The 25,809-nt window shown below is 37.6% G+C and overlaps 1 pseudogene; it reads right to left on the minus strand.

The window, feature by feature from the left end:
- Nucleotides 1–16,422: 16,422 nt before the first annotated feature.
- LOC119877787 overlaps nt 16,423–25,809 on the minus strand; it is a 77,509-nt pseudogene continuing 68,122 nt past the window's right edge.

The raw sequence follows: 25,809 nt of genomic DNA on the forward strand, positions 1-25,809 counted from the left end.
ATCCATGTGAATTCTTTAAACCAAAGAAATTAAAATTATATTTCTCCTTCTAGGGAGCTAATTGATGCTAATGTGAACCCACCAATCATAGTCTTCTCAAGATAAAAATTCTAAACCACAACAGTTTTGTGGTATCTTCTCCAAAGGCAGTATGGAAAATAAACTGTAAAAGGACATTTGCTTTCATTCTGACTTACAGTAACATACTTTGGTTCCAGTAATTGCCTATTGCTAAGACGTATACCTATTATTTCATAGTTTAGGGTTTCTGACAGTTCTATGAAAGCTGCTTATTTCTTCCTTTATAATCCTTCTTCATATGACATTTATGTTTTTATGACCCCCCTTTCTCCATCCCTTGACAGAACTGCATTTAAAGGTAAAATATGGAACAGCCAAAATCTCTTACAATCAGGTAAAGTGATAACTTACTTTCAAGAAGCAACATACCAGGGATGCTGGGAGGCTCAGTGCTTGAGCATCTGCCTTCGGCTCAGAGTGTGATCCCCGGGTCCTGGGATCGAGTCCCACACAGGGAACCTGTTTCTCCCTCTACCTATGTCTCTGCCTCTCTCTATGTTTCTCATTAATAAATAAATGAAATCTTTAAAAAATACCATAAAATATGTTTTGTTGTCTAGTGTGTTCAATTAGAAATGTGTCTTATTTTAGAATTCAAAAAAATGTGTATTGTGTGTTTTGCAAAATTGTTTTTTGACTCTGTTTATCAAATTCTAATGAAAATAAATTTTAATTTAACAGAGTGTGTCTTAAGATATTCATTTTGATTCAGGAGGTTTCTTCTGAAAAATGTTTCCCATTTTGATATTGTCAATAAAAGCATATCTTACTACATTGTGATGGGATAAAAATGAAGGAAGAAGGAAAAATCTTTTATCTGGACTGAATATTTCATGCAGTTACTACTCATGAGAATAAACCTCAGAGGACCTAAATGTCACTAAAACCATCTTGAAAGTATAATTGCTTGCAACTCTTTATCCTTAAAAATCTTACATGCTTCTATGTTTGTTGTAACTGCAATATGACTCCAAGTAGGGTAAAGAAGATCAGAAACTCAAAACAAATGCTTGGTAAATTTAAAAATATTCTCCTTAAAAGCCTTGGAAATATTTGAAAGAGGAAGAAACATGAACTATTTTATAGAGATAATATAACCATCACTTACAAACTTATTGAAAAACTACTAAGTTACTATCCTTTCCAACATTTCTGTTTTGTTGTGATTAATATATTCCATTCCTTCATCATCTATAAGCATTGGTCTCATCTTGAATTCAAGTCTCATGTAAGACAGTATGAAATAATAAAAACTTATTCTCAGTTAAGGAGGCAGAAGATTGAAATAAATATGAATACATTTTATAAAAATAGTTCCAAATTTTGAAATTAATGTTAGTGTAAGATATATGTTATATGGAGTTAAAGAATCAATTGTTCTGGAGTTGTTATATGGGATCATATACAAATATAGGCTTTATGAAAATTTAAACATTCTTATGCTTGATTCTTTGTGATTAAACTTAACCTGCCTTTTTGGTCTTATTTCTGGAAACTACACTCTTGAAATCAAAGTTCCATTTAAATTGAACTCCCTTCTATTCCTGAAAAAATTCTACACCTGCCCCATCTGTTTCCTATACTGTATTTTCTATGGGCAACACTTTCTTTCACTGTCTTCAACTATTTAGTTCCTACTTAACCTCCCAGTTTGGTATTTCAGAATGTTTCTTGATCCTCCAAATCCAGGGTAGTTACCATTCCCATTGCACCCTCTGGTGGTCATTTCCATATCCACCTTAGTTGATTAAGCCAACTGGTATATTCCACACTCTACACCACTGGCAGTTTGAGGAAAAGGCATGTGATCTAATACTAAACAATAGAATGAGAAGCATATTCTGTTAGAAGATTTCTAATAAAAGTTTCCTCATTCACAAAATAGAGCCACTGGAAAATACAGTATCTCTTCTATTTTTAAAACATATTATTGTTGCTTCTGCCATTATTGCTGTTGATGCTATTTTTTACATGATTTCTGAGACTGTTGTTACTATATTTTAAAGAGCTTGATGTTGAAATAAATCAAAACGGTGGAATAATGAAGACATGAGAAAAAATTAAGTTTCTGTCCACATTATGGTGCCAATAAATCAGACACATTTGAGGTCAATTTTAGCAGTTATTAGCATTCCTCTTGTCTATCCAGAACCTGACTTGCTTATATATTTGCAGAATCTTCCACTTTTTTGAAGAAGAGCCTGAAACTCAGTATCAAATCTGAAAATGCCTTATGTTCTTTTTTTTTAGCCTTTCTGGTGTTGGAAGACATTTTCCCATGAATTGCATTCCTGTACAGCTGGAGTCCCTTGAGCAAAAGCATGTACAGTCAATTTTTATGTAAGGAAACAGTCCAGGATATTTAAGTCTTTTTCCTTTTTGTGGGGGGAGGGATTTGTTTATACCCCAGGATATTATACATAGAGATGGCTTCTCTTTCACTGTCATATTTCCTTATATATCACAATGAAGATAATATTCCTGTTGCTCTTTCTTTCTCTAGAGGGGAGGATAGACAGGTCATGAGCAGCCCCACACAAGATCATAGTTTACTAATTTTGACCTTTTTATCCTATGATGCACTTCATGGCATGTGCAGATAACTTCTGGCTCTAGTTATATTGCCCTGAGGGAATTGATGTATAGGGAACAAATACGGATGATAAATGGTGTTTGTCTCTGATTAAGGAGTCATCTGTATATTATTAGTCTGCCCTGGTATGTATTCAACATTCTGTCCCAACACTAAACAGAATGGACTTAGCATGGCAGTATGGTCCTTGACTATTTTTCAAAACTATTTACTTATTTGAGAGAGAGAGAACGTGCACATGGTTGGGGGGAGGGGGAGTAGGGAGGGGCAGAAGGAAGGGGAGGGAGAGAATCTCAAGAAGACTCCCCACTGAGCATGGAGTCCCATGTGCAGTTCCATCCCACAACTCTGAGATCATGGCCTGGGCTGAAATCAAGAGTTGGACACTGAACCCACTGGGTCACCCAGGGGAGCCCCAATCCTTGACTTTCTACAGCGGGCTAACTTGTTAGTTGGCAAGTATGGTAAAATTACAGACTTTTCATTGTTTTCCGCTTGACATTTTATGGCTAGAGCTTATTCTCATGACTAAATCCAACAATTAGCTACATTGCCCATTTTCAACTGGAAATGTTGATATGAAAATTCAGGTACAATACTGAATTTCTAGACACAGCAGCTATATTTTCCAGCACCCACTGGTAGTTTTCTCAACTATGTGAGCTGCCTGACTTCTGCCTGTTGGTGTTGGGAGCCCTGGGATCCTACTAAAACATGTCAGTTCATATCACACGGAAACCTTCTCCTCTTGCCAGAGGGTTTATTATTCTCCATATTACTCACCACACTTTGATTCACTTCATTCTTCACTTTCTATGTCCCCACTCTGGAATGTAATCTGCATGAGGGAAGGCATTTTATATATTATTATCTCCATCTGCACATACTAGGCTCTCAAAAATATTTCTGAGGGAATATCGGGAATTTGGAAGAAATCAACATCAACTCACTGTTTTTCTCTTGATGAAATGGCCCGTTGTGTGAAGCAAGTAGTTTTTTTCTAACATCTATAAATTTTAAAAAATTAAATATCTGGAGAACAAGTGGAAATGTGATCATAAAGAATAAAATATGCCAATACATACAGTTTGCAAACACATTTTAGGATGTAAATTACCACTATGATTAGCATTTGTGTTAGTTCTCTAGCTGCGCAAGGGATTATCCAAAAACTTAATGGTTTAAGACAATAAACATCATCTCACACAGTATCTGTGGGTGGGGAATCCTGGAGTAGCTCAGCTGAATGGTTCTGGCTCTGAATCTCTCATAAGGATCCTGTTAAGATTATGACTGTGGCTGCAGACATCTGAAGGCTTGACTATGGCTGGAGGATCTGTTTTTATGATGGGCTCCTTTCCAGAACTGGCAAACTGATCTGGCTGTTGGCAGGAATTTTCAGTTTTTCACCACATATTCCTCCCTATCCTTAGGGGTGTTAGGGATGACTTACAACATAGCTGCTGAATTCTCCCAAAGGGAATGATGCAATAGACACAGAAATTAATATGCCTTTTATGATTTAGCCTTGAAGTCATATTCTGTAATTTCCAGAGTGTCCTCTTGGTTATACCAGTCAGCTTGATGCCGTGTTGGAAGGGACCTGACAAAGGCCTGACCACCACCAGGTGAACCATACTGGGGCAATAGTGGAGGCTGGCTTCCACAGCAATAATGATTTCCTGCAAGTCTTATCTTCTTGTAAGGAAAAGTATAGATATTTAGAACATTTTTAAGACCCGTAAAGCATTTTTATTAGTGGACAAAGGAAATGGCTGGACAAGCCAAATAAAAAGAAGTGTGTAGTTTTCTGATATAAGAGATTCTTAATTTCTCTAGGTATCATTTTTCTTTAGCCACAATTTAATCAACATAGAGACTGAGTTAGTGATATGTTTCTGCTGAAATTTGTGGATGTTGGTAGATTATATAACAAGCTGACAGAAACCAAAGGTTTCCTCACACAACAGTGAGTGCTCATGTTATTATTTACTAATTTCAATCCCTGGCAGATATTTTCTTTAAAAGAATTATAAGCTCTAGCGAAGCCTAAGTGTATGACCATTTATTAGATGGCATCCATCTTGTCTTTACACTTTGATGCATTCAAAGAATTATGTAGATTCTTGCAGGATGTGTTGAAGAGACCTTAAAGTACATTATGTAATATATGGTATATTATGAAAGTAATACATTTCACTAAATTGTATATGGTAAATTATGAAAATGTGTTTCTTCTCAATATATAGAAGAACTATGAAGAAAGAATATGTCAGATAAAGCAGCATTTATTTTGGCCCACTTTCTATCTCACCAAATTTCATCTGCCATTTTGATCTCTTCATACTATATTACTTAGCATCTGTTAACCCGAAAATAAAGAACCACACAATTAGCAGTTAATGGGGGTTTCCTGGGATCAAAGAACTGAATTTCAGGAAGCACAGATTCAGGTAGAAACTCAAGTAATGTCCTGCTGATAGAGTGAAAGTACAGGGTTTTTATGAGAAAAAGGAAGAGGGAAATTCTATGAGTTGAAGAAATATGAGGGAAAAAAGTTTTCTGTGGATCTTAACAAGCTAAATTACTCTGGATTATACATTGATTGACCATTGATTCTATCTTTAGAAAGTCTACAACCATCAGCCTGTGATTAGGATGTCCCTCCACCCTCTGACTTCTCAAGCAATTTCATTAGACAAATGCCATTTTGCCAAATCCAAAGGTTTTGGCCCAGTTCAAACAAAGGTGGCAACAGTAGTTTCTCTGCAGGCACAGCTCTGGCTCTGTTTTAAAATGGCTCTAGTCATGTCAGTCTTTCACACTGTATCCGGTGCCTACTGAGATTATTAAAAAACCTCTTATGCATTTCCACTTATTTATTTATTTATTTACTTATTTACTTATTTATTTATAGGCACCACACCAACATGAGGCTTAAACTCATGATCCTGAGATCAAGAGTCCCATGCTCTACCAACTGAGCTGGCCAGGTGCCCCGAGTTTAATTTTAATTCTCTATCGTCAGACTTCTTAAAACTTGGATTTCTTAATATCATTCTGAATTTTTACTGAGAGTATTGGTCAACATGGTTAACCAAAATTTAAATTTGTACTCTAACTTATGCCAAATATGATATATATTTTTTTCAAAACTGTTCTCACTTGTATCCTCACATGCTTAGATGTTCCAAAATATTGTAAATATTTAAAAAACTAATTGAATGTCTTTAATTTTACTATTGTTAAAAAAGGGTGGTTCTTGTGTTTTCAATAATAAGAAAAATTGTTAAGCTGTTGTGATACTGGGATTTATAATAAATATATATTGAGTCTTCTGGCACAGAGGCTAAAACCCTTGGAATTTCTTAAATTGTGAGAGAGATAAAAAATGATTTTTGTTCTGTTAATGAGGTGACTTTTATATCACTCAAGTATGAGGGCTGATCTTTTGAGAAAGCAGCCAAGTGATTAAAAGGTTAGAACTTCCAGTACCATCCCACTCACCTCTAGGGAGAGAAGAGGGACTCGGGGTTAGGTCAATGGCCAATGGCCAATGATTTAATTAATCATGCCAATGTAATGAAACTTTTATAGAAACCCAAAAATAGGGAATTTGGAGGGCTTCCAAGTTGATGAATATGTGAGGATTTGCTCCCAGAGAGCACTGAAGCTCTGCGGCCTTTCCGCATACCTTTCCCTATGCATCTCTTCCATCTGGCTGTTCCCAAAATATATTCTTTTATAATAAATTAGTAATCCAGTAAATAAAGTGTTTAAATTCTGTAAGCCTCTTTAACAGAACCCAAGGAGGAGGCTCCATGATGGAAATCTATAATCTATAGCCATATGGTCAGAAATACAAGCAACAACCTGGACTTGTGACTAGTGTTTGAAGTTGGGGAGAACGGAGTCTTCTGAGCTCTGCCCTCTGGGGAATCTGATGCTTTCTCTGGGCAGATAGTGTCAGAATTGAGTTGAATTATAGGAAATTTAGCCAATATCCTGAACGTTGTTTGTTGGTGTGGGGGAACCCTCACCCTACTACATGCACATTGAAATTGGTGATCAAAACCCAAGATAGCAATCTTAAAATAAAACAGGTAATCTGGACTTTTTGTGTCATATTTTCCTCCATCAGTCTGAATGGGTACCTTTGTTTGGGTCAATGGCCTATATGAATGACCAGTATTTTACAGATTTATGACTTCTGTCTCTTAGCACTACACATTTTCGTGTACTTGAACTTAAAATTTTATACGGTTAAAAATAAAGTAGATGGAAAATTCAAAACAATTTAAGGCTTTTAAAAAAACTTTCACATTATAGGCACCTGTGTGGCTAGGTTGGAAAAGCAGCAGCTCTTGATTCAAGCTCAGGTCATGATCTCAGGGTTCTGGGATCAAGCCCTGTTGTGAGCTCTTTGCTCAGTAGGGAGTTTGCTTGAGGATTCTCTCTCCCTCTCCCTCTGTCCCTCCCCAGCTTGCACATGCTTTCTTTCTCTCTCTCTCTAAAATAAATAAATAAATAAATAAATAAATAAATAAATAAATAAATATTTTAAAAATTCACATTATATGTGCTGTGTAATTCACTGTTTGTGATTGTTTATGCAGTACAATATTCGATCTTGTTCCTTCCCCCTGGAAATATTCTCATATTATTTTTTCAAGATAGCACATATATTTTTCAAAGTTTAATCTTGCAGAATTTTCCCCGATTTTTTTTTTAAGATTTTATTTATTTATTCATGATAGACATAGAGAGAGAGAGAGAGAGGCAGAGACACAGGCAGAGGGAGAAGCAGGCTCCATGACGAGAGCCCGACATGGGACTCAATCCTGGGACTCCTGGGCCAAAGGCAGGTGTTAAACCACTGAGCCACCCAAGGATCCCCTCCTTGATATTTTTTTTTGTTTTTTGTTTTTTGTTTTTTTGTTTTTGTTTTTTTTGTTTTTTTGTTTTTCCCTCCTTGATATTTTTAAGTAAAATTTACTAATGATACAAAATTAATTAACAGTTTATGATGTCTATCTTATACATCTATAATGTTAATCAAAATAAAATTTGACTGGAATTAACAAGGAAAAGGCCAAAGTTTTCTTTTTCTCAGGAGCAAATACAAGATATAAAGCTTATATCATTACCTACATACTAATGAAATGCTTCCCTACACAACTAATTAAGCATTTCACACCATGTCCTTTCTTTGCATATTGAATCCATATACCTGGAGATTAAACTGGTCAAGCATTCAAAGGTGCTTATAAAAACATGGTATTAAGCTTTGATTGCCCACACAAATAAGCAATTCATGAAACCAAAGAAATAAATCTATTATATAAAACATGTTGCTAAAAAAAAGACTTTCTTAGTTTTATATAATAGATTTTTATTTAGTTTTCAAATTTAGTTTGACTTGGAACTTTTCGATATCCTGAGTATAACTCTGGCTTTACAAAAAGCCAACATCTATTTTTTTAAAAGATTTATTTATTTATTTATTTATTTATATATTTAGAAAGGGAGAGAGAGAGAGAGAGCACACGCATGAGAGATCATTAGTGCGAGGGGCAGAGGGAGAGGGAAAGAGAATCCCCAGCAGGCACTTCACTGAGCAGGGAACCTGACACAGGGCTCAATTTCAGGACCCTAAAATCACGACCTGAGCCAAAACCAAGAGTAAGTCACTTAACTTATTGTACCACTCAGGGACTCCGAGAGCCAACATCTATTTTTTAAAGCTCTTAAAAATGTTTTATAAGTATCCTTAGATTTCATCTTCTCATTTATAAAATATATTGCAATTATCTATTTTCTTTCTCCTCAGCTAAATGTTCAGCTCCATGATATCAAGCATATATCTATTCATTTGGTATCTCCATATTAAAAATGCAAGGTAATTATTAGCAGTTGGCAGCATTATAGTATTCTAAACTTTCTACAAAGTGATTCCCAAGCAATTGAGGTTACTAAAGAATAGTAGACATTTGGGACTGGAAATGGACTATGAGATCCAAAGGACTTTCTTATTTTTACACATGAGGCCAATTGTATCAGATATTTTCCGAGGTCATACAGCTTATTAGTAAAAGGCAAGATGAAAATGCAGCTCCCTCATTCCACAAATGTGCATAAAGTGCTATGCAACAGGCACATTGAATTGGTGTTACTCATGGGATGTAGTTATAAATTAACTTTCTTCATTCTTCTATTTTTTAAACCTTCCCAAAGTGAATAGTTCTCCTCTTAATCTTGACTGAAAAGCTAGAATGACTCCATGACATTTTTTTTTTTTTATCACTATGAGATAGCAAAAAGTCAAATAGTTGCTTTACAATGAAAATACACCTTCAATTCATTGATTAAAACCATCCAGGGATGCCTGGGTGGCTCAGTAGTTGAGCATCTGCTTTCAGCTCAGGGCCTGATCCTGGAGACTCGGGATCGAGTCCCACATCGGGCTCCCTGCATGGAGCCTGCTTCTCCCTCTGCCTGTGTCTCTGTCTCTCTGAGTGTCTCTCATGAATAAATAAAGAAAATCTTTTTTTAAAAAAATACCCAACATATTTTTTTTTAATTTTTATTTATTTATGATAGTCACACACAGAGAGAGAGAGGCAGAGACACAGGCAGAGGGAGAAGCAGGCTCCATGCACCGGGAGCCGAACGTGGGACTCGATCCCGGGTCTCCAGGATCGCGCCCTGGGCCAAAGGCAGGCGCCAAACCGCTGCGCCACCCAGGGATCCCAAATACCCAACATATTGATCAATACTGTAACTATCATTCAATGATAAGATTCCCCCCTCCCCCACCCTGCTAAAGCCAGCTATTTAGTTCATTTCTAGTTGCCTTGAAATAGAGCTATGGTTCTTCAACTGTTAGGTATCACTCACCAATTTCCCTTCCTTTTTCTGCTATTTTAGCACCATCTGAAACAAAGAGGTTGGAGAGATAAGAGGTGAGGAAATCAGAAAGAGTTAATTCTTTGGTACTATGAAAGATAGCTTTGTGTTCTCTTGAGTAATAAACATTTAAAGCCGTTCCTTCACAGATAATTTTCTGAATTCTCATTGGTTCTCTTGATTGTCCTGGCAAGGGCTTTGTTTTTCAATTAACCAGCTACCCAATTTGCAAACTTTAGCATATTCTCCCTGTGGAGCAGGCTTTAGCCTCCTACTGTTGGTGTCCTATCACCCTGTAGATTATTTCCTGTGCTGACTTCCTAATGGTGGTTGTCTCACTGGGCCCCAGGAATTGCACATCTTTGTTTCTCTGCTGTTGGGTAGTTACCTTCAAGTTTTAGACCTTCTTCCTCCTATTGTCACTGGTCACTACTTTTCTTAAGGATGAGTCAGAATCTCATTCTTTATGCCTTTCCAATGACATAAAGTATATAATAAGCTCCAGGAATGATTTAGTTAAAAGCACCTTCTGACTAAGCTTGAAGTTAGAAAAAGAGCCCCATCCTTATATTGCTACTTACTTTGGTAGAGAACTGATTAAGAATCAAAACAGTTCCTATCAATCTGACTCAGAAATCTTCCCTCAATCGTCATTCCCTCAAACATTTTGCATCACGGATAGGAGTAAGGGAACCACTTACCAGTCACTTGCTTTAAAGAACCCTATGAACCAGCAACTCTTTCAAGATACAAAACATGGACTTACTGAAAGTTTGAGTTTAACTTTTTGTTGTAGCTGTTATATATTAGACATTGCCATGGAGAGGCAATGGTGAACTGAAAGAGTCTGGTCCCTGTCCCCTTGGAGGTTAGTGTGTAGAAGGGAAATTACCATTATTCAAATGATAAAAATAACAATTGTAATAATAAAGTGTGAAATTACAACTGAGTAAATGCTTAGAAGGGAAGGTAAATGCTGCTGTGAGTCACATCCTGAAGATGGTTTGGACCAATAAAGAGGTTGGCTGAGCCTTCTGTAAGAGACCATATAGTGGAGGTCTGAAAGTTGAGTACAAATGAACTTGCTGAAATAGAGTGGAGTTTGGGGAGAATTAGGAAAAACATCTTAAGCAGAGAGACTTTCTCATTCAATAGTTTAGTGCTGGGACAAACAAAAACAGGCCAGTGGAGATGGTTTTGAGTGAGGATTCCTAGGAGCAAAACTTGAGGCAAAAGATTCTTACAGAGAATTTAGAATATGCAAGGCCTGATAAGCTATCTTAAACATTAATTTTTTTATTTTTTTAAATTTTTTAATAAATTTATTTTTTATTGGTGTTCAATTTGCCAACATATAGAATGACACCCAGTGCTCATCCCATCATTAATTTTTAATCTTAAATACAGTGCTAATCCATTAAAGGATTCTACACTGCGGATAGAAGTGGAGGATAAAACTACTCTTTTAAAAAGAGTATTTTAGGCTGTGACTTGGAAAAAGATCTGATGGGGAGAAGCATACAGACATAGGTGACAGATTAAGGAGGTAATCTCCGTATGAGATTTGTTTCAATGTGAGTGGTTGGAAAGCACTTCCAATTTTACCATAAAGCTTATAACCTCACTTTTCCAGCATTAGTTTTAAGACTGCCTGGTGGCCTAAACCAGTTATAGTTTTGGCCAGGTTCAGAAAGACACATTTTATAAAATAATAGGGTGACAAAGGTAACCTACTAGTGAAAGCCTGCTTAATGGCAATGCAGAAATTTCCACTGATTCTACACTCCTCAGTTCAAGTATTATCAATAATACTTTATGAAATTCAATGTTATTTACATTTTGAAAGTGGTTCACATTATATAACTAAAAGCAAAGTAAATGGGTTCTAACTTTCTAGCTCTATTACTAGATGTTTGTACAGCATATGATAAGGCAATAACATGCATAGAACAACTTTGTGTAAAACACTATATCTGCAGTGATATTTTGGGCAGCCTCCGCCACCTACTCTTAATCCTTGCAGACAAGGGCTTCCATGACATGGATGCTTTCTGTCACTGAAAAAAAGATGTAATCTTCTACTAGTCCCCATCTCACAATTTACACTCCAACTTTAATGATCTATTTCTGGTTCCCAGACCTACCAATTAGTTTCAAGTCTCTGCAACTTCACAAGTCTCTTGATCTGAAAAAAGAGCATTCTCTTCCCATTCTCTTGGATTCAGACTTCTCATTCTTTAGCATGTGGCTCAGATCTTACCTTAACCAGAAAGCCTATTTCTTATTACTATCTCAACTCCAGTCCCCAAGGCAGGTTTATATATCCTTCTCTTTTCTCCCCTAATGCTCTTTTTTCCCCTAAAGCACTTGACATTTGTAATTAGAATGTTCTTTTTGAATATGTAATTTTCCAGCTATAAACTCTTTGATGAAATTACTTTTATTTATTTTTTAATTTTTCTTTTAGCATTCTTTATTTTCATAGTTCCTTTTTTTCTTTTTCTTTTAATTTAAATTCAATTAGCCAACATATAGTACATGATTAGTCTCAGATGTCCTGTTCAACAATTTATCATTTGCATGTAACACCCAGTGCTTATCAGATCACGTGCCCTCCTTAATGATAAGATTGCTTTTAATTCACTTGTGCCTGCCTAGAACTTAGCACATTGTGTACATGATAAATTCTCAGGAAATATTTGTTGGAGTAAACTAAACTGACATCCCATAACATCTTTTCAGAAATCCTTACAATGAAAACATTTCTTTGAAAAATGTATCTCATTACATGTATTTTGGCCCTAATGGTTATTGTCAAGTGCAATCTTACATTCAGGACCTGTACCTTGCTTTTGACACTAATTAGATTAAATCAGTTAATAAGGCTGCCATGGCATATTTATGGTACAATACTGTGAATAAGTTATTACCCCAGCAGAGATATTTTGAATTAATCTTATATTTTCTTTAGCTCGTTCATCTTTAGAAATGCCAAATAAGGCAATTGAGTATTCACATTTTTCAGAATGCATTTTAGGAGCAATTCTGAAGTGTGAAGGGCTGAAATAATATACATTTATCTTTTTTTCTCTTAGAGCTCAAAATGATAATTTACCATATTGAGTTTTTGGGAGCTAGTACTATGGAAATGAATAAAAATAAAGAACATAAAACTTTTTCTAATAATTTGCTCTTTGGCAAACACAGTTGAAATTATCTTTAAATTCAGAAGGTATGTTTTGAACAACAAGCCTCACAATATCAATGTCTTATATTAGTGTGCATTTTACAACTGGCAAAGTCCCTTCAAACATATTATTATTTCATTCATAATAATACTTTGGGTATTTTGGGATCTGGTTCTGTACTCTGCTAAGAACTTGAGGCTACAAAGATAAATGTGACACAGTCTGTATTTTTCTGGAGCTTTCACTCTCATTGGAGGAATAGATAATGGATGATTAGATTTAAGGATAGTAAGTGTATTGGGTAAAGGGAGGTGACTGAGTTTTCTGTAAGAAATTTAATGTAAGGTAAACAACATTACCTTTTGAGTGATAAATGAAGTCATGAAAAAAACAATAGTCCCAAAGCCTGAAGACATAAGCAATAATTTACTGAATGGAAGTATCAGCTAAAGAAGGAAAAGGTTACTCAGAAGAAAGGCCGGCCAATGGAAAAAAAGATACAAAGATCATAGAAGCTAATGTAGACAGTTTGTTTTTGATTTTTAGAGTGAGACAGTGAGAGTGTGCAAGGCTCCATGCAGGGCTTGACCTCACGACCCTGAGATCATGACCTGAACCTAAATCAAGAGTAGGACACTTGACCGACTGAGCCACCTAGGTGCCCCAAATGTCAACAGTTTTAATCAAAGAGCTATCCATGGGAGTGGGCTTAGCTAAATTTAAAAAATTATTCTAGGTCTATCACTAAATTTGATCACATCAGTAAGAGATGTATAAGAAGTTAAGGCCAATAACTTCCAAGAATCCACTCTCATATTTAAGACCACACCTCATATGGATATGAAAGCCATTAAATATTTTATTCCTTAATTCTTTTCATTATTATCTGAAGATGACCAAGCAAACTTTAATAATGATGTGGCTTCCCCCATAGATCTCCCACAGGACAGAAAAACAGTGCTAGTTAGCCTGAGATAAACATTTCCATCTATGTGGGAATTACATCTCTTTTTGTATTAACAGATGGCATTCTGGTGTGAATTCCTTTAATGTAAATCTACTACTAGCAATGGAGTTCCAAAATGTTCCAAAGAAATCAAGTTCCAGTGCCTCTAAGACTGAAAACTACGGCAAATTTCGCAACATACTAGAGATCCTATATGTAAAGTTTTGGATAGAATTTGGGAGAGAGTGCTTGAGTTCTTGTCCTGGATCCACTGCTGTCTGTGTAACCTTGAAAGATTTACTTTCCATATCTAAGCTTCTTTATCCATGAAATGGGAGACAATTATGTTATTTACCTGATAGAATTGTTGTGAAGAGGCCAGCCTGGGTGGCTCAGCAGTTTAGCGTGGGCTTCAGCCCAGGGCCTGATCCTGGAGACCCGGGATCGAATCCCACGTCGGGCTCCCTGCATGTAGCCTGCTTCTCCCTCTGCCTGTGTCTCTACCTTTCTCTCTCTCTCTCTCTCTCTCTGTCTGTCTTTCTGTGTCTCTCATGAATAAATAAAATTAAAAAAAAAAACACAAGAATTGTTGTGAAGATATTTAGCTTTTTAGGCAGAATATGGTTTAAGATAGGAAGTGCTGTGTTCCGCAATCACTGGTAAACCTCAAGCAGAGTATACTTTTTTTTTTTTTTTTAACTTTAAAGATCAGATGTATTTGGAGAAAACGAAACAACAACAACAACAAAAAAACCCACAACCCAAAGGTTGGGATTTTACATCTCAAGACATTTCCCAGGTATTAAGTCTACAGATTACAAATCATTTTCATAGAATATATTTTGTACAAATTTTACATGTACTAAGGAGTGGGACAGGACCCCTGCTACTGTGATAACAGGAGGACAGGTGGGGAGTGGGAAAAAAACTGCTTTTTTGGATACAACCATTTGGAAGTAGACCTGAAGAGGGCAAAACCTACCTTTTCAATGGTTCAAAAAAACCCAACCAAACCCTTCAGCCTTGGGTATCTCTCTAAAAGCCACTTCCTGGCTACTGGCCAATCTAAGCCAATTATTTTAAGTTACTCCACTTGGTAAGTCTTTTCTGCCCCTGGGGCAAACGATTCATTAGCTCACTGCTGCAGCACTCCCACAATGCTCGTCTGCATGGCCTGGCAGGGGATAACCTAGGACTGATGGGAGGAGGGCTTGCCAACAAGAGACAGAGGTATCACTTCTCTGCCAGTGCAGGTATCACACATAAGGATGCCGGCTCCTGGGTTGACAGTATAAAGGTGCACATAAAAGCAGGCAAATGAAGCTACTATGTTGCAACAGAAACCAGGCCCTTGTTAAGAAGTTCTCTCCTGTATCATTTGTTCTCTCAAGGGAAGCTTAAAAAAAAAAAAAAAAGAAAAGAAACCCTCCAAACCCCCACAGCCCCCCAAAACCGCACATTGGTCAAGGCCACATTATAAATACAAACATTGGTGTGGGATTTCAGTGGAGAGAAAACTTGCCAGAACAAAACCAAAAAGCTCCCATCAAGGTGGTAAGAACAGCCCACAATCCATCCTTATTTATTTGCCCTCACTCACCAGCTAAGCCATTAATTCTAGAATTTTCTGAGGTGTAAAAGGGGTCAAAGAAGTAGAAGCAGGAATGGAGGGAAGGAGTGAGAGTCAAAAGACATGAAGGAGCCCCAATCTGCTGGAGAAGAGCAGTGATTCTTCATTTGCCTCTGCTCTTGGGGCAGATAGAGAACACCTGGATCAGAAACTGCTTCTGGGGAATGACGGCAAAGAGCATGAGGCTCAGAAGCCCAGGACAAGAGTCTACATTTTTTAAAGCTTCAAGATTTCAATGGATTATGGGTATGTGTGAACTTTCAGAAAGGACAGTATTTGAGAGAGGGCAAAACCAGGACATACAGAAGACTTGGGAATTCCCACGACCCCTAAGTGCTTCCTGTTCCAGGGATCAGTTGAGGTCATGTCATTCACCCCATTACTGGTGCAAAATAATCCGTTACTTCCCCAGAGCCTCTTTTTTTTTTTTTAAGATTTTATTTATTTATTCATGACAGACACACACACACAGAGAAGCAGAGACACAGGCAGAGGGAGAAGCCGTCTCCATGCAGGGAGCCTGACATGGGACTGGATCCTGGGACTCCAGAATCACACCCCGGGCTGAAGGCAGCGCTAAACCATTGGGCCACTGGGGCTGCCCCACCCCCCCAGGGGCCTCTTTTTAAACCATGATGTCCCTGCTCATTTTGGTCACCAAGCAGCCCTGTTATTTAGTGGCCTACAGACTCACTCTCAACTACCCCCCTGGGTGGTAAAAATGAAGGAATTCCCTCAGGCTGGCCCCAGTAATTCAGAATTAAATAAGAGCGTGGGGGGGGGGGGGCAGGCAGCCATCTGGAGATTACAACAACTTCAGAGACTAAGCCTACCTTTCCAAAGATGGAAAATTTGATAATGTCTGAGAATTCATACATGCCACAATAGGATAATGAGAATCAGAAGGTAGAAATCGCACTCTTCCTTAAGCCCGCCCTACTGCCCAACCAGATTCCAGACACTGCATCACTGTCACTGCCATTTTGCTAAATGGAGGCCCCCAGGCACTAATCACACAGGCAACTGCATGTGCTATAAAAATGCACAACTTTTCCCTTAAAAGCTGTACATCTCTTTCTCTCTGGCTACATTGGCGATTCTCCAGTTAGTTCAATACTTTAAAGGCTGCAGCAGCATGCAAAAGAATTTCATTTCACTGTTTTTTGTTTTAAAAAAAGTTAAGAAAGGTCTCCAGGAGATGGTGAGTTATATTGTCTTCTCTGGATAGAGGTTTGATTTGCTCTTGAACGTTCCAGGGTGGAGAGACTAGGAGAAAGAAAGCACAGGATGCAGAGGCCTATTCGGTGTAATCTTCTCCTTTGTTCTCATCTTCACCATCAATGGAGAGAGCAGCATACTTGCTTGCAGAACTGAACTTGGAAGCTGGATTTTCTTCAGGTTTCTTTTAATTAGGTGTAGATCGGGAGTCTTGATCCTTTTTACCGTCTTTCCAATCTGGCTCCTTCCAGTGGTCTTTGTTCCCTCCATCTCCTGGACCACGGCTGGAGTTCCCACTGGGGCCTTTTGGGACACTCACCCCATCTACTTTGTTTTCATCTGCTCTCCTTGCTGGTCCTCCCTCCTGTGATTAGGCTGGGACTGCTTTCCCCCCACCACCTGTAGGGGACTGCTGCTCTGTGTCTGAGCTCTGAGATGGAGCAAGAGGGTTAGAACTTCGCTTCATCCAAGCATACTCCTTTGGTGGAGGGGCTGGCATTACCTTCAGAGGCTGTTCAGATTTGGGTGGCTTAGAAGTTGGAGAGTGACAGTCTTCCTCCTTATTGGGTGTTTCATTTTCTAGACACTTCTCACTCTCTCTCCTTCGTGCATTTCTGCCAGATGTGGCCGAGGTCCCAGTCTGTGATGACTCACCTCCTGTCCTGGACCATTACCATCCCTGAGTCTCTTCACTTTCTCCAGCTTGGGTGTCTCTCTCGAGGCCGTCACTCTAGTTTTGTTTGGCTCATCCAGCTGGCGCTGCAGCTTCTCCTGCTCCTTCTGCAGCTGCTCTTCTACTTCTTGCTCTCTAGCAGCTGTGTCAACAGGCTTTGCCCCTCCAAAGACAGAGGCCTCTCAACTGGATTGGGAGGTGCTAGCAGAGGAACCATCTTCCTTAGGAGTACTCCGAGGCTTTAGATTCAGTTTGGGTCTTTTTTTGGGAGGGGGACCTCTATCATCATGCCTATAGTCATCCCGAGAGTAATCATCACTGGAGCTCCATCCCTGGTCATCTGGTCTGTCATATCTATCTTCATAGCGGTCCCTGCCTCCTCTGTAGTCATCATCCCTACGGTACCCACTACCAAATGCTCTTCTGCCACTGTCTATCCTGGAACCATAGCCTCTGTCATAGTCTCTGCTGCCTGGGTCATCATAACGATTGGTCCATATCTTGGCGTGGACCATCCCGATACCCATCCTGATACCCATCTTGATACCCATTCCAGTATCGGTCTGAATCATAAAGGTCTCGATACTTGTCTCCGAAGCTCTCATCACCTCTCCTAGGTGGGTAGTCATCGAAGCTGTCTGTGGCAGGAGGTGCCCTCCAGTCTGTATCTGTTTTGTCAGAATTCTGATTTCTATCTCGGCCAAAAGAACGATCATCCCTGTCTTTATCCTGTGCTTGATCAGCAAAGTCCACTCGAATTCTCCTGTTACCTAGAGACTCTTCTTGAGGCTCAGGGCACTGAGCAAAGAATCCGGGTCCTCAAACTCAGCCTAACCAAAACCTTTCAACCTCTCTGGATTGCTGGGTTCATGTGGTAAACGCACTGCACTGATATTTAATCCTCTAAAGAATTCCTTAATGGAATCATCTATGACACCATAGGGCAGGTTGCCTAGAAAAGCAGTATAGGATGGCGATTTTGGAAGACGGCTCCCGTTGACATTGGGTTCCCGAGCAGCCCGTGGAGCAGTGGGCAGGATGGAACAGTCAGCTGGAGGTGCCCTATACATGTTGTTGTCATTACTGTGCCAAGTGGTTGAAACATCTCCTTCCAGGTCGTCTGTTTCATCAGCCCAGCTGACTGGTTTGGGGACATAGGTGCTTCCTCCCCCAGTCCCTCCATCCTCAGCTGGAAAGTCTGTTAGGGAGATAGTTTTCCCCTTCTTATTCTTCTTTTTTTGCTGAGGCTGCCATGTTGGCAGAGGGTAAAGCAGAGTATTCTAAGGTCTGGTTAAGACTCCAGAAAAATTTTGAGAATGGGTCCATCTGTGCCACAATCAGGAAGTTGGGGGATGAAAAAAGCATCAAAAAAAAAAAAAAAAAAAAAGAAAAAAAAGAAAAAAGCATCAATACAGCTGTTGTCTCCAGAAATATGCCATTACCACTTCTGTCCATGGATCAGAGACCCACTGCTTCCATATTTCATTCTAGTACCACATCCTCTCTTTTAGATCATTAATGGCAAATGGATGGCTCATGGAGTACAAAGTGGTGGCAATCTATCTTTTCACAAATCCTCTCTAAATTTAGATTTTTTTTTTTTTTAGACTGCATCTGATTGACAGAACCTCAATATATCGATAACCCCAGTCACAAGGTGGTCTGGGGAAAGAAATTTAGCTTTCCAGACTCCATAACACAGAAAGTAAAACATAGGTTATCACTATACAGTATACAAATCTACTAGCAGATGACCCCCTTCTATCTTCTTTTAATCTCAAAAATTTATACAGATTGGGTAATCTGTATAAAGAGGCCTCCTAACAGTGGATGGATACAAACTGATTTTTTAAAGTATGTGAACAGAAAAACAAAAATACTAACTGGAGTTAGTAGCAAAAAAAAAAAAAAAAGTGTTAGGCGATCCCAGACAAAGAGGCAAACTGTAGTTAATTGCTGAATGGAGATCTTATGGCATATTTATTTATTTCCAAGATCCTCCTGTTTTCTAGAAGCTACTTCTGTTTGTATAGCTAGAGAGCAGAATTTGAAACATGGAATGATGAACTAACTTGAAGTTCTGTAAAGAAATCAAGGCATGGTGAGTCTTATAGCCATAGTAAGAACATGAATTTCATCCTGTGTCATTAGGGAGTTACTGGAATTATTTTAGGTACAGAGCAACTAATTATATTTGCATTTATGGAAGGACAATCCACAACTATATGAAACATGGTTTGGGTAGGAATGGGTGGGTATTCCAGGCAGGAGGCAGATAAGACAATGAGCAGTGAGATGAGATGAGTCTTTGCAGATCACTGAATAAAAATGATGAGAATATGAGGAAATTTTATGGCAATGTTAATGGAAAGAAGACAGTATGTATTTAGGGACTATAATTATATGTCTAAAAATACTTAAAGCATTGGAATTAATTTAGATTTTAAAAAATTGGATTGTAGAACTATTCATAGCTATAGGGACAGGTTTGGGAGAAATGATGAGTTCAAATCTACATATTTAATTGACTTGCCTGAAGGTCTTCCCCTAGGAGATATTTCACATATAGCAAATTACATGGACAACAAGTGGTACCTGAGGGAAAGATCTGCTTAGGACATAAGTATTTTGTAAGTCTTTATACATAGGTAATAAAATGCCATGGTTGTACCCTTTTTTTAGATAATGTAAATAAGGTCTGACATATCAAGTTGTGTAGAGGCAGACAAATACTCAATACAAACTTCAGAAAAAAACAGTTTTTCTGTCCAGTAAAAAGGAGCCTTCAAAAATAAGAAGGTATGACTTAAGCTTTGGCAGAAAATATAAGAAAAAGCCCTAGTTCAGTGGCTGAGAATCCTAAAGGTTATAGAGGGGTAAAAGATCATATTGACAGAATATATATGGGGATAATCCCTAAATCATTGGAAATCTTGGTAAGTATTTAGAATAAAATGACAAAGGAAGAAAGTGGAATTCAAGTTGTTGAGGGTGGAATAATTGATAAGGGAGAAGGAATAATGAGAATAAATCACTTTCCCAAAAAGTTTGGCAATAAAGCAACAGAGATATTTGGTGATGTCCAGTTAGAATCCATGATCATAGAAGCAAAAGTATAAGAGCTGTGTGTGTGCATGCGTGCGTGTGTGTGTGTGTGTGTGTGTGTTTTCTTTGATTGTTTGTTGATTTACTTATTTGTTATGCTAAGAGGTAATGAGTATACTTACATAATTACACTATAGGAACAAAAATGCTAAAGTCTATTTGTCATAGTGTGTTTTGCTGGGTTGATGCTGCTTTGTTTCTGGATTCATATTGGGATGATCTTAGGTTGGAGGAAAAAAACATGGAAGGAGGAGGAGAATCTAAACAGTTGATTTTCACTGGAGAACGGATAAAACAAGAGTAAAATCACTGGAAGGATCAAGGAAAAGGGAAGAGAGAGAGAATAAGTTGCCTCAATTTTGAGAATTTTTTTTTTTTTGCAAGGAGAAGCCAGCAGCCAGATAACACAGTAGAAATTATGAAGTAAAATATCAAAAGGATATATTAATAAAATGCTTCTTTGTGGTATAATTTTTTTTTTTTTTTGTCAAATTTTACGTCTTCTGGGGTAAGATTTTATTCACATTTTAAAAGCTTGGCATAATGAGATCTCTCCAAGGAGGGGGCAAAATTTAATCAAGTTATATTAATATGATGATGAGAAAAAGACAAGAAAGGAGTGAGATTGAAAGAGCAACTCACATTTAATCTTTACATGAAATTTCAGGTGGATATGGCCCTTTCTGAATTGCAGATGAGAAAGTGGTGATAAGCAGGTTGTAAAAGAGCAGAAGCAGGATGAAAACACAGAATTTAAAAATCTGTGAAAACTCCCACATGTTAACTCATTCATCACTATAAAAGAGGAAAAAACCCACTTTTTAGAAGTAACAGAACAAAGACTATAATTGGTCCCCCCAAAAATCTGTTCTATTCCTTTTTTTTCATTTTGAAAACTAAAACAAAAATTTCCAGATTTTACTCCAAATCGTTGGCTTTCAGGAACAAGAATTTATCAAAAGAAAGAAATAATAACAAAGAGCTTGAGTAGAGTAACTTTGAAGAAAGTTGTTCAGAGTTCATTCACATTGAATAAAGAAATATTGTTCATTTATTGAAACACATGCATGGTGCTATGTTCTCCTGACTTTGTAAACTTTTATTCATTTACTCCTTATCTGTATCTATTTACTTCTTTTATAGCAAAGGAGGTTCCACTGTATTTGAAAGAAAGGAAATTTAACCCATTGATCATGAGCTGAGCACCCAAACAGGGAAAGTTGGGATATCCCAATTAACAACAACAGAATTCTGTATTAGTTCTCAAGTGGGAGGAAAAATGACAGGAGCAGGGATAGGCAGGGCCCCAGGCCCAAGTCACCAAGAGAAGCTGGAAAAACAGAGATCTCTCCAGTGGTAGCTTGAGTATTATCCCTAGAGAGCTACAGAGCTCCCAGTGGAAGATGAACCCAAGGAGGATACACAGTGGTTCTTAGAGAAGCTACAGAAGCAGAGAGAGTGTTGTGGGCTCCATTATGTCCCCATCTCTCCCCTCCCCAAGTTCTTACGTTGAAGTCTTACCTCAGTGCCTCAGAATATGACTATATTTGGAGATAGGGCCTTTTAAGAAGGAATTAGATAAATTATATTATACAGGGGAACCCTAATCCATCGATCTGATGTCCTTCTAAGAAGACAAGATTTGCACACACAAAAGAGATGCACCAGGAGTGCATACATGTGGAGGAGAGTTCATAGGAGACACTGTGAGAAGGCGGCCATCTACAAACCAAGAGAAGGGCCTCAGAGAAAATAAACCTGCTGACACTGTGATCCTAGACTTCTAACTTCCAGAACTGTGAGAAAAATCTTTTGTTCACGCTGCCCAGTCTGTGGTATTCTGTTATGGCAGCCGTAGCAAACTAATATAGAGTGGCTAGGGATATACTCTGGCTTCTTTCCTACAGCTGGAAGATCCCTTCTCTCTTTCTCCCATGGGCAAATATTGCTGGGGAATGAAATGTATGGCCTGCAGGAGTAGCCCCCCTTGTGGTATAAAGCAGAACAACTGAAAGCTCAGGACAGCTTGCACTGTGGCAGCCTTAAGTATTAGACTATCTTTTTATCCCATGCTAAAGAGAAGACACCTCTTAAAAGGCTCGGATACATCAAGCTACTCACCTGAAATCACAGCTCGTTAGGGTTCCAAAGCCCCTGCTTTAGCCAGTCACTCTGCTGACTCTTGGTAATAAACTCTAACATTTCTGAAGGTTTATGAGATAGCAACCTTCCTTTGCTACCTCTTTCACCATTTTCAGTGAGAACTGGGCTAGGACAAGGAATATGGTACTTGCACAATACTAATGGTATCACTGAGAGAACATCCAGGTTCTCTGTGTGTGTGTGATATAAACCCAAACTGACCCAATTAAGCTGAGTGTTTCAAAATGTTTGAGATAGTAGTACCACATTTAATGTTATGCTTCATTTCCTTCTAATCCCCCTTTTTTTTTGGAAGTAGTATGCATTTATTTAAATTGAAACTCTGTGTGTGCACGGGGAGGCAGGGTGAGGGTGCTGAACAATAATACACAAGATCATTGAAATTAGACATTTCCTGGGGGTAAAAATTGTGTTGTTTAAATTGTACTGAAAGACATTTTGTCATTCCTTTCATTGGCTAACCAAATATCTACTTTTTTGCTTTGTAGACACATCTGACTGAAATTCATCAGCCTTAGTTTTGCCGAAATAATTCATTAAGGGAAAAACTAATAAACTGGTGAGGACTATTACACACACACACGCACACACACACGCACACACACAAACCACTGACAACCTAGCTTTGCTACATCTGGTCCAGGAATTTGAGTGGCTTACAAACATTTACATGTTAAATCCATAATCTTGTTTCTAATAGATCATCTGAATCCACTCTTCTGTGATTTCTCAGAATTAATCAGTGTCTCCACTGCCACTTGCGTGGCAGTGTTATTACTAATAATTCCAAATGTTTGGCAATCATTCTTTAAAGTATTAAAAGAGACATAAAAAATATACTGAATTTTGCCAGATAAGTAAGTATAAATTCTCATTGGGTGGTATGTTGTGCATATTAATGGAAACTTCTTCAAAGCACATGCTCTAACCAATGACATCACTGCAGCCATCAGGCTATTGCCTTATAAATTGTGCTCTTGAGCAAATCAGTGGCCTACCTAATAAATGATTTTTATTACTTCATCAAAAATAATTTTTTTCTGTAATGTTTCTCTTCTACCAGCATATAATTTGCAATATATTCTTACTTCCATTTAAAACTTTCAGACTCTGAGGATTTCTGATAACTCCGTAATAACCTTGAGAGGAAAGCTCAAATGGTCTTCATGTCTTAGGATCCCGAAGATGTATCGCCTTTTTAATAGGATCTCTTGGTTGTTTTGCATAATTCATGGCTCACATAAGACTTTAACAAGGAAAAATGCATAGTTTATATGATGTTTTGCTGGCATCCTGCATATTGATTGTCTATTATATTTTATGTCTTGATTGTAATATTTTTCCAAAATAATTCACTTTTAAGTGGTAGGACTATAATATCAAGAGTGACTCAGAAATCTATATGCTAGAAATTTTCATATTTGCATGCTCTTATCCTTTCTCATTTTGGATTACAAAGTAGAGGCATTTCTAGATGCTATATAAATGTATGACATTAAGGGAGTCCCCTTTCAACAGAGTTTCATGGTCTTCTGTTACCAATACAGAAAAACAGAAGAAAACAATGCTTTTACTAAATTTCACTCAAGAAACTTTCTGGAATATAAATATCATTTAAAGCAAAGCTTGGACTTAGTAAATTATTAATCATGCTTAGTAAACCATTGTTACCTTCCCTTAAATTTTAATCACAGTATAATGCCAATAAGTAATCATGAAATAAAGTAAAGCTAGAGAAATAATTTTTTCATTGATAGTTTAAGTGTGTATTATTTGTCATCTTTAAGGGGAAAAACAATAAAGCAATCAGCATGTAAAATTAAAAGTAGGAAGATATTTAAAATAAACTTGAACTTTTCTGTAATATAGTTTTACTAGTTTAATAATTTAAGCTTACTAGTTTGTGGTTGAAGTAACTATTCTTTCTTAATCATTTTCTTAACTTCCATTAATGGAAAATGTGTAGAAATAGCACTAAATCCCTTATTGTCTGTCGTGCTCTAGCTCTCATTTTCCAGGGTAAATATATTTGGTTTTGAGTTTTCTGGAATTCTGTTTCCAGGTGAATTTATCTTGAATGACGGAGAATCAGGAGATGTTAAGTAAAGGCTAATTATAAGGAGATTTTTTTTTAAATAGGGAACATAACTGTGTAGATGTATGTAATTCATTCTTCACTAAAATATATCTAAGCACATTCTCTAGGTCAGCCAGTTGAATTGAATCCATCCAAACGGCCCGTTAATTCATCCTTTATCTACTCTTCAAGTACAGCAGTGTGATTGCTTCACCTTTTGAAGGTAAAGACAATCATAAACATAAGAGATCCAAGGAATCTGTGCAAGGAGACAGTAAAAAACAATCAGTGAAAACAGCTATGGGTTCATCTTTTATGCAGCTGTTTGATTTTCTTCTTTGTTCAAATGGTTGTATTGTTAAGCAGAGACAGCCTGAGATGACATGATTATATGAATATGTGTGAGAAGTGAACAAATGTTCAGCTCCGAAGACAATGTTGCCTTTCTTTCCCTGTTTTGGCATCTAAGAAAGGCACATTTTGACCTTAGTACAATTTGTGATATTAGTACAATGACAGCGGAAGTAATATGCGAGCTTAACATGCCGAGGCACTATTCCAGGCCACACCATTTTAAAAGTATTTTTTTTTCAATTTAATATTAAAAAATCAACACATTCATCAGATTGGAAAGATTTGTTATTATATCAATAAAATAGAATCTCTATTTCATTTGTCTAATATGCTTTCTCAGGGTAGCTTTACGGATTATTGCATGAAAATTCACTGAGCTCCTTTGGGAAGAATAAAGGGAAATTCAGCCTGAAAATCTGATATATTTGTTTTAGATTTGTTTTAAAGCTGTGGTTCTCCACCAGGGGTGATTTTTCCCTCCAGGGAACATTTTGCCACGTCTACAAATATTTTTGGTTTTCGCAACTGGGAAGGTGTTACTGCCATTTGGTAGGTAACAGCCAGAGATGCTAATCAACGTCCCACAGTGCACAGAACAGCCTTCCCATGATTATTCAGCACAGAGGTTGAAAAGCCCTGTTTAAATGAATTAAAGGTAGAGATGCTCTCTACTCTTTCAGAAAGAAATGTTGCTGTGTGGAATGTGAAAACTTGTCTCCCCTCAAAAACCTGGTTATTGACTGTGCTCAGATGTCTATATAATTTCGAAATCAAAACCATATCTCCAAAAAATCCCTATACACCTGGACTGAGAAAACAAATGATTACATGACGTTTTTTTCTCTATGACCACATTAGGCTTTAGTGGTAAGTTT

The sequence above is a fragment of the Canis lupus genome, chromosome 31, assembly GCF_011100685.1.
Source record: "Canis lupus familiaris isolate Mischka breed German Shepherd chromosome 31, alternate assembly UU_Cfam_GSD_1.0, whole genome shotgun sequence".
NCBI classification, from domain to species: Eukaryota; Metazoa; Chordata; class Mammalia; order Carnivora; family Canidae; genus Canis; species Canis lupus.